The sequence below is a fragment of the Tachyglossus aculeatus genome, chromosome 2 (genome assembly GCF_015852505.1).
Source record: "Tachyglossus aculeatus isolate mTacAcu1 chromosome 2, mTacAcu1.pri, whole genome shotgun sequence".
Taxonomy (NCBI): Eukaryota; Metazoa; Chordata; class Mammalia; order Monotremata; family Tachyglossidae; genus Tachyglossus; species Tachyglossus aculeatus.
Window position 1 is genome coordinate 126356178 of NC_052067.1, and position 12519 is coordinate 126368696.

At 42.2% G+C, this 12519-nt stretch overlaps 1 non-coding gene across 1 annotated transcript; it reads left to right on the forward strand.

The window, feature by feature from the left end:
* Positions 1-208: 208 nt before the first annotated feature.
* Positions 209-346, forward strand: LOC119924720. The gene has a single exon (XR_005449416.1). It is a non-coding gene; the product is annotated as a small nucleolar RNA SNORA7 (small nucleolar RNA).
* Positions 347-12519: the final 12173 nt, after the last annotated feature.

Sequence of the window (12519 nt, forward strand, 5' to 3'; positions counted from 1 at the left end):
ATTGAATGGATGAATGAATGAACTGCTGCTCTCTGCTGAAAATATCTGGGTGAGTCCTTTTGTAGCCGTTCATATTATTATGTATATATTTGTGACAGATGCCTATGCTCCATCATCAGTGCCTCTCTTTCTTTGCCTCTGAAGGCAGGTAGTGTCTCTCCTCTCTCTTTTGCTCTGTGTTTCTTTCTTCAGCCTCTAAATGTGTCTGCCCCTCTCAGGGTCACACCTGGAGAGTTTCTAGTACTCTACCAGTCTCGGCTACGGGAGGAAGAGTCAAGCAGAGGCATATCCGTTCCATTCCTAGCTTGGGCAGTGGCTAGCGAATGGAAGGCAATCTGCTACAAGTCAAAACTCACCCATGCTGGGCAGCAACAGCATGGGAGAGAGTCGAGAGAGGAGACTCAAGTTCCTCGCACGGAAGGCGGCAATGGTAAACCACTTCCGTATTTTTACCCAGAAAAATTTATGTATACACTACCAGAATGATTGCAGATGGAGAGCGGGATGTTCTGGGAGAGATGTGTCTATGGTGTCTCTATGGGTCAGAAACGACTTGACGGCGTAAGACAAGACATATGTTTCTGTATCTTTGTTTCTGTCTCTCTGCTTCTAGCTTTTTCTGTGCATCTGCTTTCCCTCTCTTCAGTATCCCTTTCTGGCATTTTTCTTTCTCAACCTTATCTCACTTGGAACTCTAGAGACTAAGATCATTGACCGCTGGGAAAAACCTGTCGACACGTATTTGGCAAGTAGTGTGATAATTCTCCATTTTACAAGTCCTGCCCACTAAATAGCTTTTCATTTCACACGACCTCAAAACACTTGCAGTTATGAGACTCAGGTAGGTTTTTGGTTTTTTTTTACATTTTCATGTCCCTCTCCTAGGAACAAGAAACGGTAGTATAAGTTTCACAACCGAAACTCAGTTTAGGGCAAGACTCGAACATAACTTGGCCAACTCAAAATTCAGGGGCCATTTAAACTTGCTGAAGGTAATATATCAGGAAGTCAAGACTCTGCTTCTCTGTCAGCTCGCTTAGTTTGGCTTTGGTTGTAACAGATATGTTATCAGCATTTACATCGGAGAAAGTAGAGATTTTAAAGTGAGTCATTTGGTTTTGCAATCATAATAGAACTACATCTGTAAGTCAAACGACTCAGAGATTAACTGTATCCTGCATTTTTTCATTTTTTTATATCATTTTGCTTCAGGCTTCTCCCTTGAGTCTGATCTAAAATGCGTGTTCATCTAATTCTCCTGTAATGCATGGGGCTGCATTCTCGCATGACTCCACATTAAGGAAATTGCATACTGTAGTATTTACCAAACCCAATGTCACATGAATGCACACAGATAATTTCTCCCGACACAGCTTGGTGCTGTATCCCGACAAGCTTGTGTTGTCAGAAGAATGTTCTCTAATTCTGCCTTTAAGTACTAGCCAAAACACATCATCTGGCAGAACTTAATGTACTAATATCAATATCCTCCAACTAGTACCGACAGGCACATTAACAGCAATGATAGCTTGCCTGCTTATATCCTTGAACAAACAAGAAATCCATGCAAAACTGCTTTAAGGAGGAAAGACTGGGAAATAGGCAGAAAATTCAAATGGAAATATGAACATACTGACTATGAAATGTTCTGAGGAGTTAACTAGTGTCAGAGATTATAATGTATGTATGTTTCTGGAATGTTAACGAGACTCATAAAATCTTCCCTTCATTTACTGACTTTTCTTCACAAAAGCATATAAAACCTTTGCAACAAAATTGGCGTACTATAAGCATCTTCATAAATTCTATTACATACTAACTATATATGATATGCTTCCTGTCTGCTTTGCTGAAAGTGACTCTTTGCAAGGTAATGTCTCTAACATGACTAACTTAAATCTTCCCCAGTGCATAGAACAGTGCTTGACATGTAGTAGGCGCTTAACGTAATAGCGTAGTTGTTAAGTACTTATGTGTCAAGCACTGTATTAAGCACTGGGCTAGATAGAAACAAGGTAATTAGGTTGGATACCTCCATGGGGCTTGCAGTCTAATTAGGAATAGGTATCAAATTCCTATTTTACAGATGAGGAAACAGGCACAGAGAAGTTAGGTGACTTGCCCGAGGTCACACAGCAGATAAGTGGTGGAGGCAGGATTAGATCCCAGCTCCTCTGGCACCCAGGCCTGTGTTTTTTTCCACTAGGTCACACTGCTTCTCTATGTTCCACTAGCCTTGATGGCCATTTCAGTTTTTTTCTTAGGTGAGGTGGAGTTGAGGTTGTAAGCTGGAGGATGGACAGGAGGAGAACCCCAGAACCATTTCCACTGCCATATTGCTGTTCTGGAAAATAGGTTGGTGATAGACATAAAGGGGCTCTGTTGCCTCATGTTGCTCTTTATTCCTTAGCTTTTCAGTCATTTCCCTTCTGGAGTTCGTCTCTCAACAGCAAGTGTGCTGAGAGACCGTGACTCACAGGGGCGCAACTCCAATTGTGTAGTTGTAGATTGCTGTTGTGGTTGATCCTGATTCGGTCCTGTACCAAGTGGGAGAGTGGGATGGCCCCAGAAAACATGGAACTGGAAGTCAAAAGGCCTGGGTTCTAATCTCACCTCTGCCACTGCCTGATGTGTGACCTTGGGCAAGTCACCTAACCTCAATTTCCTCATGAGGATCTCCTCCTACTCGTGGGACAGGGACTGTCCTTGTCTGACCTAATGATCTTGTATCTGTTCCGGCACTTAGAACGGTGATTGACACATAATAAATGCCTAACAAAATAATAAAGGGCCTAGAAAGGGGATAGAGTCACAACTGGTCAACCCCCTTTGGGCCATTTTTCTATAAGGGGCTGTCCAGTGGAGGGTGAAAGGCTTCAGAATCCAGGCCGTGGACAGGTGTAGCCTTCCCAGGAATTCTGCTAGGCAACATGGGGCTACTGCTTCACTGCTGGCTGGACCAACAGGAGCATTTATGCCCTAGGTCAGCTTGTCAGTCAGGCAGCTAACTCCCCAGCCAAGCTTGGGGGGAGTCAGCTGGATGATAGATGGGTTTCTTGTACACTGTGTTGCTCTACATTGTATCTGTAGTGCTTAGTACAGTGCTCTGCACATGCTAAGTGCTCAATAAATACTGATTCATTAATGGGGGTTGATGCTCTGTTTGAGGTGAGAAACGGATTCAGCATTACCCATAGTGATAATGGGCAAGAGTCGTTGAAGTTCCATGGCAATTTTAACCAAGATGTTTCTCCTTTGTTAACTACATTTGGGGACTGGTAATTCGGTGCATTTCACATTTGCTCTGTAGATTTAATGATGAGGTACTGGAGTGTTTTCAAGGTTCTTGTAGACTATAGAACTTCTGAAAAATGGCATTTTGCTGAAATATGAACTCTCTGCTCGGAATGTATACAAAAAAAGAGGAGGGAGAGTGTTCCCTGGTTTGAAAGTTTTTTGGGTTTTTTTGAAAACCCCTTTCCTAAGAGAGGAGCTTGTGAAATTATCTCAGTGGCTCCAAGGAATGGAAGATTTGTTTAAAAATAATTAGGCTTGAGCTGGAAACAATTTCTCTATTCCCCTCAGCCACCTCTCCCTTGCCCTATAAATTTTATGACTGATCTGAGCGAGCAACTCATCGATGTTTGAGACATTCTATAAGACTTTATGGTTTCCCAGTCTACAAATCAATCGCCACACTGAACCGTCTCCAAAATGATTTTTGGGCCTCCTTGGTGTAACAGTGTAACAAATTGAAACTGATGAGTCATTCTGAGCATGTCCAGTGTGATAAATCAATGAGCGTATTTTCTTCAAACTAAGCTCGCTAAAAAGCTGAAACAGATAGGACGTTTCTCATGCGCCCAGATGGGATTATTTTGGAAAGTAAACACATGCCCACACAAAATTCCTCCACTATCTTGGGCCAGATTCTGACAACATCTTACCAAGATGTATGCTTTTATGAGCATCCCAAAGCTGAAATGCTTCCTCCCTAAAACCGCTGGGTCCTTATGTTCATTCTTGGAGAAGGCAGCTTTTCAAGAGGTTCCATCAAAACCTGCTGTTCCACTATTAAAAAAACGCCTGCAGTGAAGCCATCTTTCTAATATTTTCTAGGAATTGTGTGTGCATGCATGTGTGTTTCTGTGTGTGATTCAAAGTGAAAAAGGAGCATGGCCGAGTTAGAGGACCTGGATTCTAACCTTCACTTTGCTAATTGTTTGCTGTGTGATCTTGGGCGAGTCACTTAACTTCTCTATCCCTCAGTTTCCTCAGCTGTAAAATAGAGAATACCTATTCTGTCTTCTACTTAGACTGTGAGTCCAATACAGGACAGGGACTGTGTTTAACCTAAATAACTTGTATCTACCTCAGCCCTTAGAACAGTGTTAGATGTATAGTAAAAGCCCAACAAATAGTTTTTTAAAAAAAGTTATTGTTATGCTGCCTCCTTCCAAGTCGCATTGCAGACACACCCTAATATTTTACTATTTTATTCAATATTTGAATATTTTCTGTCTGCCCCTGTAGACTGTAAGCTTCATGTGGACAAGATCACATAATAATAATAATGATGGAATTTATTAAGCACTTACTATGTGCAAAGCACTGTTCTAAGCACTCGGGTGGTTACAAGGTGATCAGGTTGTCCCACGGGGGGCTCACAGTCTTAATCCCCATTTTTACAGATGAAGTAACTGAGGCACAGAGAAATTAAGAGACTTGTCCAAAGTCACACAGTTTACAATTGGCAGAGCCAGTATTGGAACCCCTGACCTCTGACTCCAAAGCCTGTGCTCTTTCCATTAAGCCACGCTGCTTCTCACATCTACCAAATCCACTGTATTGTACTTTTCCCAAGTGCTTAGTACAGAGTTCTGCACCCAGTAAGCACTCAAGGAATACCACTGATTGATTGACAACTGAGCTGGGGGAAAAAAGACTTTCATGAGAAACAGCATGGCTCAGTGGAAAGAGCACAGACTTTGGAGTCAGAGGTCATGAATTCAAATCCTGGCTCCTCCAATCGTCAGCTGTGTGACTTTGGGCATGTCACTTAACTTCTCTGTGCCTCAGTTACCTCATCTGTGAAATGGGGATGAAGGTTGTGAGCCCCAGGTGGGGCAAGCTGATCACCTCGTATCCTCCCCAGCGCTTAGAACAGTGCTTTGCACATAGTAAGCGCTTAATAAATGCCATCATCATCATCATCATCTGCCATAGGGACCAGTCAAGCTTTGTTGAGAGGTTAAAATTAAATATGTGAAACCGAAGGACCTTTTCCTGTAGTTATTTTGTGCTTATTTTTGCTAGAAAAGTAGCTTGTACTAAGTGGAAAGAAAGTGGATCTGGGTGTCTGAGGACCTGAGTTCTAATCCTGACTCTGCCACTTGCCTGCTCCTTAACCTTGTGGAAATCACCATTCATTCATTCATTCAATCGTATTTATTGAGTGTTTACCATGTGCAGAGCACTGTACTAAGCACTGGGGAAGTATAAGTTGGCACCATATAGAGATGGCACCAGTTCTCTGTGCCTCAGTTTCCTTGTTGGAAGTTGGAAATGATCTTCAGTTTCTCACTGTTCCTGATTTTCCCATTTCAAATCCATTAATAGATGCTTTCTACATTTCCCTGTGGAATTGTTTATCTCCAGCCATGTCTTACCATTTTACTCAGTTTAAAGGGTCTCTGGTCATCTGTTGGGTGCTCCAACATTGTTCTACTGGAATCAGTGACACATGCTGCTGCAACATTTATCTTTTTTTCCTGTCAGTAGTAGTAGAATTAGTAGCAGTAGTAAAATAATAGTAATAGTAGTAGTAGTAGTAACAATAATAATAAAGATGATGGTATTTATTAAGCGCTTACTATGTGCGAAGCACTGTTCTAAACACTGGGGAGGTTACAAGGTGATCACGTTGTCCCACGGAGGTCTCACAGTCTTAATCCCCATTTTACAGATGAGGTAACTGAGGCATAGAGAAGTTAAGTGACTTACCCAAAGTCACACAGCTGACAATTGGCAGAGCCAGAATTTGAACCCATGACCTCTGACTCCAAAGCCCAGGCTCTTTCCACTGAGCCACGCTGCTTCTCTTAGTAGTCGCAGTAGTACTCCTATTTATTTAATGTCCGCTGAGTTCAATGCACTATACTAAATGACATTAGGCAGTGTAGCCTAGGGGAGAGAGGGCAGGACTGGGAGTCAGGATACCTGGAAGAGAGACCTGGCTTCATCGCTGGCCTACTGTGTGACCTTGATCAAGTTGCTTAACCTCTCTGGGCCTCAGTTTCCTCATCTGCATATCAATCCATGTTATTTATTAGACACTTACTATGGGCACACCTATGTACTAAGAGCTTGAGAAAGTACAATTTAACAGGGTTGTTAGATATGACCCCTGCTTAAAAGGAGCACATAGTCTATAGAGGGAGACAGACATTAAAGTGGATTAGCGATAGGGGAAATTGTATAATGGGGATAAGGTAGATTGTTAGCCATGTCTGGTAAGGGACATTATCAGATTTCATAATCTTATATCAACCTCATTTCATAGTAGCACACAGTAAGTGCTTAACAGTAGTCATTGCTATTGTTTGGCTGCTACTTCCAGAGCTCCAGAAAAGCTTCCTTTGGGCCACTGATGAATGTCCTCTGCAACAAGCCCCTTTTGAAGTCTTCATGAGGTCCTAAATGTACTTTTCCTTTCTTTACATTCCTTCTTGTGTCTTTGGCTCAACCCACACTCAACTCACTCAACGTGAATTAGCGTGGCTCAATGGAAAGAGCACGAGCTTTGGAGTCAGAGGTCATGGGTTCAAATCTCAGCTCTGCCAATTGTCAGCTGTGTGACTTTAGGCAAGTCACTTAATTTCTTTGTGTCTCAGTTCCCTTATCTGTAAAATGGGGATTAAGACCGTGAGTCCCACGTGGGACAACCTGATCACCTTGTAACCTTCCCAGTGCTTAGAACTGTGCTTTGCACATAGTAAGCGCTCCATAAATGCCATCATGATTATTCTGATTGAATATTTTCACTTATGCCATTTCCTACATACAAAAAACAATTCCTGCCAAGTTTACCTCTTCATGTCCCTCTGTCTGTGCTCTCTTAGACAGCCCTTCCTCCAAGAAATAATAATAATTCTAATAATAATTGTAGTATGAAGCATTTACTATGTGCCAGTTGGCTTCACGCAAAAAAAATCTCCTGCTTGTATTTCTCTACCTAAGATCATCCAGGCCTCCAAAGAGAATATTTGAGTTGAAAAAGGAGAAATTTACCTCAAGCAAAATAATCTCCAGATTTTAAGTACTCTTACCTAAACTTTTCAAGACCTGCAGGGTCAGTGTATTCAGTGTATGAGAGGGACAAGGAGTAATATGGTTCACACCAAAAAAACCCACTAAAAAAAACCCCTCTCATTTGTTTCTCTACCTATGGCCTTTAAGGCCTGCATAGAGAACATTTGAGGAGTTAAAGGAAATATGACCCACATGCAGATTTCCTTTTTTTTTTTTTTAACCACCTCAGCCTTACCAAACTTGTGTTTTATTCTAAGATCTTGGGCCCCTGGAGGACCAGGGATCATGTCTAACTCTCACTTGTATTTTTTCCCCCAGTGCTTAGTACATAGCTCTACACACAGTAGTTGTTTAATAAATACTATTGCTATTACTACTACTATTACTCCTTCTACTACTATGTTGCCGCCTTGTACTTCCCAAGCACTTAGTACAGTGCTCTGCACACAGTAAGCACTCAATAAATACGATTGAATGAATGAATGAATGAATGCCAGGCACTGTTCTAAGTGCTAGGGTAGATACAAGCTAATCAGGTTGGAAACAATCCAGGTCTTATATAGCGCTCACATCTTAATCCCTATTTTACAGATGAAGTAACTGAGGCACAGAGAAGTGAAGTGACTTGCCCAAGATCATACAGCAGACAAGTGGTGGAGCTGGGATTAGAACCCAGGTCCTTCTGAATCCCAGACTCAGGCTCTATCAACTAGGCCATGCTGCTTTATCATGACAATATTCAATGTAATGTCTATTCTCTTCTAGCTCTCTCTGCAGGTTGCATTCTCCAGCCCAGCAGCCCAAAACACTAAGCTCTGTACCTTCTGCCTTATTTCTGATCTTAACTATCTGATTTTTCCTCTACTGGGAATAGTTATGTGTTTATCTACTGTTTTGTCTGGTTTAGTCTCTCTCTTTAGACTATAAGTAACCAGAAGGCCTGGGTAAAAACATTTCAATTTTGAGCACACTTCAAGCTAGTAAGAATGTAAAATATTGTTTTTTTATAATAGTATTTCTTAAGCATTTACTATGTGCCAGGCACTATACTGAGTTTTGAGATAGGTCAATTTGGTCATAGTCTTTGTCCCAACTGGGGCTCATAATAGTCTTAATCCCTATTTTACAGATGAGGTAACTGAGGCCCAGAGAAGTGAAGTGACTTCATTCACTCAATCATATTTATTGAGCACTTACTATGTGCAGAGCACTGTACTAAGCGCTTGGGAAGTACAAGTTGGCAACATATAGAGATGGTCCCTACCCAACAACGGGCTCACAGTCTAGAAGGCGGAGACAGACAACAGAACAAAACATGTAGACAGGTGTCAGGTCATCAGAACAAATAAAATTAAAGCTAAATGCACATCATTAACAAAATAAATAGAATAGTAAATATGTACAAGTAAAATAAATAGAGTGATAAATCTGTGCAAACATATATACAGGTGCTGTGGGCAGGGGAAGGAGGTAGGGTGCAGAAAAGTGGCAAAGCCAGGTTCTGACTCTCAGGCCTGTGCTCTTTCAATGCAAAGAGCAGTCCTTTTGTGTACCCAGTACGGCTGGGACCATCAATCCCAGAATGACCTTTCCAGCCACTCATTGGTGAACTTCACCATCAATGGTGTCTTTTTAACAAATATGAAGAACATATTAGAGTTTTCTGGTTGATATGAGGATGGATAACAAAGTGTTTACTTAAACTCCGCTGGCTACCCATCCACCTCCACATCAAACAAACTCCTCACAATTAAAGCACTTGATCAACTTTCCCATTCCTACCTTACCTTGTTGCTCTCCTACTACAACCCAGCCTGCACACTTGGCTCCTCCAAAACCAACCTACTCTCTGTACCTTAATCTCATCTATTTCACTGCAGACCTCTCACCCACTCCCTGCCTCTGGGCTACAACACTGTCCCTTTTCGTATCCAATGATCACCCTCTCCCCTCCCCTGCACTTGAAAACCTTTTTAATAATTGTGTGGTATCCGTTAAGTGCTTCCTATGTGTCAAGCAGTGTTCTAAGATAATCAGGTTGGACACAGTCTCTGTCCCACATGGGGCTCCCAGTTTTAATCCCCATATTACAGATAAGCAAAGTGAGGCCCAGAGAAGTTAAGTGACTTGCCCAGGGTTACACAGCAGACATGTGGTGGAGCTGGGGTTAGAACCCATGTCCTTTGATTCCCAGGCCCTTGCTCTTTCCACTAGACCATGCGGCTTCCCTCTTGGTGACACATCTCCTCCAAGAGGCCTTCCCAGACTAGGCCCTCATTTCCTCTTCTCCCACTCCCTTCTTCATCATCCTTACATTTTGATTTTCTGCCTTTGTTTTCCCTTCTCTTAGCCTGCCAGTACTTACATACATATCTGTAACATCTATTTATATTAATGTCCACCTTTCCCTCTAGACTGTAAGCTCATTGTGGGTAGGGGACATGCCTACCAAATCTCTTATGTTGTACTCTCCCAAGCGCTTAGTACTGTGCTTTGTACTTTGTACATTGTGCTTTGTGCTTTGTACTTTGTGCTTTGTACTTTGTGCTTAGTACTCAATAAATATGATTGATGATAGCCTACTGAATTTTCCTCTCTTTGTAACCCCATCATTTACCAAGTGACCAGAGAGGGTCCGTGTTCTTTCCAATTCAGTCGAACCTCTTCAACAGCTGAATTTGCTACGAATGTGTTAGAATGATTAACAATTCTGATGATAATTATAATAACAACAATAATAATAATTATGGTATTTGTTAAGCGCTTACTATGTGCTGGAAGGATATAGGCAACTCAGGGTGGGACACAGTCCCTGTCCCACATGGGGCTCACAGTCTCAATCCCCATTTTACAGCTGAGCACAGATAAGTGAAATGACTTGCCCAAGGTCACACAGCATAAACATGGCAGAGCCAGGATTGGAACCCATGACCTTTTGACTCCCAGGACAGTGCTCTATCCACTACACCATGCTGCTTATTTATGAAGCAAAAGGGAGCTTTTATGAACTAAAAGCATATGCTTTGTGGTGTGTTGCAGATTCTTCAATTGCCTTGGGGGAAATAAGCAGATTTACCCTCCAATGTCCTTCTTTCACTCTGGAGGTGGAAGTATTCCCTTGGTTCTCCAGAAATAATGTTGATGTCAGGGTGTGCAGGATTGAGGGTCAGGACATAAACTAACTGGCTCTTCCCTTTGTTGATATTTTCGCTAAGTTTCCAGAGGCCTTGATGCCTCATGTTGTGTAGGAGATCCAAGAATGCACCAGGTCTTTGGATCAGCTACACAAAATCTGAGGTTTTATTGGATGTGGGCCAAAAAACGCAGGTGGTCCTACTGAGACGTTTCAGGATTAAATGGACTAAGGAACAGCAGCAGTACCTGGGTGTGTTTATTACCCTCAGATGATTATTTTATCATGTATTTTGCTTTTAAAACAACTTAAAGGGAGAGCTTATTCAGCTGTAGAAATGAATTTTGCCCCTCAAAATGAATTATGCTCTTTTCCAGTGTAATATGTGTGGGAACAAATTAACGAGACCTGATTTGAACTTACAATCTGTCCATATTCATGGCGGGCCTGGGTGAGGGGGACTTCCAATTCGCGCAAGTACTTCAGGGCTTTTACACAAAGTCCCCTTGATGTTTATTTTCAAAGCGATCCTAGAATATACTGGAGACCCATTGGACAGAGTCAATTCCCCAGTGTGCTCCTGAGTGAAGCCATCGTTCTTTGCCAAGGGTCGAAGGTCATCCCAGTGGAGTGTCTGACTCCCCGTACTGCCAATACGAACCGTCTGGAACAGAGTGAGAACTAAAATGGTCTGAGTTCCTTGCCCCCTGACTCTTTTAGAAAGAATCCCAAAGAGCACTGCCATTTGGGAAACAGAGAGCCCATTTTGAGACTGGTGAAGGGCCAGGCTAAACAAAATAGAATAGTTATTTAAAGGTGATATGAGAAAATAAATACACGACTCAAATAAAAGAGTTGAGTCGGTATTTACAACCATAATGCCACATTTGCAGTTTAAGCACTTTGCCCTGCATATGTAGGATGTTAAATTTGATGAGCCTTTTACTAAGTGTCAAGCTAATAATAACCCTCACAATAAATTTGGGGAATTGGGATGATAAATTGTTCAAAATGGAGCAAAACCAGTTACTTGTTTTTAGATAGAGTTCAAAGTAAGTCACTTCTATTTAGATAGGCAGCCTCTTTATTTGCATGCTCTTCAAAGGGAATGCTTTCAGGGATGGAATAGTTACTCCCATAAACAGAGGTGTAATAAAAATAATAATTATTGCATTTGTTAAGCGCTTATTATGTGCCAAGCACCGTTCTAAGCGCTGGGGTAGATACAAGGTAATCAGGTTATCCCACATGGGGTTCCCAGTCTTAATGCCCATTTTACAGATGAGGTAAATGAGGCACAGAGAAGTTAAGTGGTTTGCCCAAGGTCACACAGAAGGCAAGTAGCAGAGGTGGGATTAGAACCAACGTCCTCTAACTCTCAAGCTTGTGTGTTTTCCACTGAGCCATGCTGCTTCTAAGGACAGGTGTACCCCTGGGTTCAGAAAGACCATAATAAATAAAACCCAGAGACACACCACGTACTAACAGCTAATTGGACATGAGATCCAGAGGATCTGCCCAAAGTTACATCTAATCATTGCAGGGGAGCTAATTCCCTCCCCCAACCTTTTTCCTATCACTGCACCTTTACTGTTTTTCAATCGTTGACTTGGAAGCTTTCTCCTCTCCTACGTGGGTTTGAAAGGGGGCAGCAGAGGTGGATTTTCTTGTCCTTGATTCTGTGCTGCCCCTGATGAATCATTCATCTGCTTCCTGTGTTTATTCAGTATCTGCAGCTACATCACATCACATCTCCCTCTTCGATGCTGGGCCCTCTTTGCTGGGGAAGGGGAGGAGGGATCAGTGGCTTGTGAGGGAATCATTTTCCCCTCTAAACTTCCTTTCAGTTCTTAAGTCATTGGAAATGGTTCCAGGATGAAGGGATGCCTGGTCTCCCAGGGAATAAAAGCTGATGGGCAATCCGACAAAGTAATTCCCTTGCAAGTGATTGTCACGTTGGGCTAATTTTGACATGGAGACCGACTTCCAGATTACTTGAAAAGGTGATCATTTTCTTGTTTAAGTGCACAGTGTGCTGACCTTGACTCCCTTAGCTAGTGATGCAAAGTTGGGGA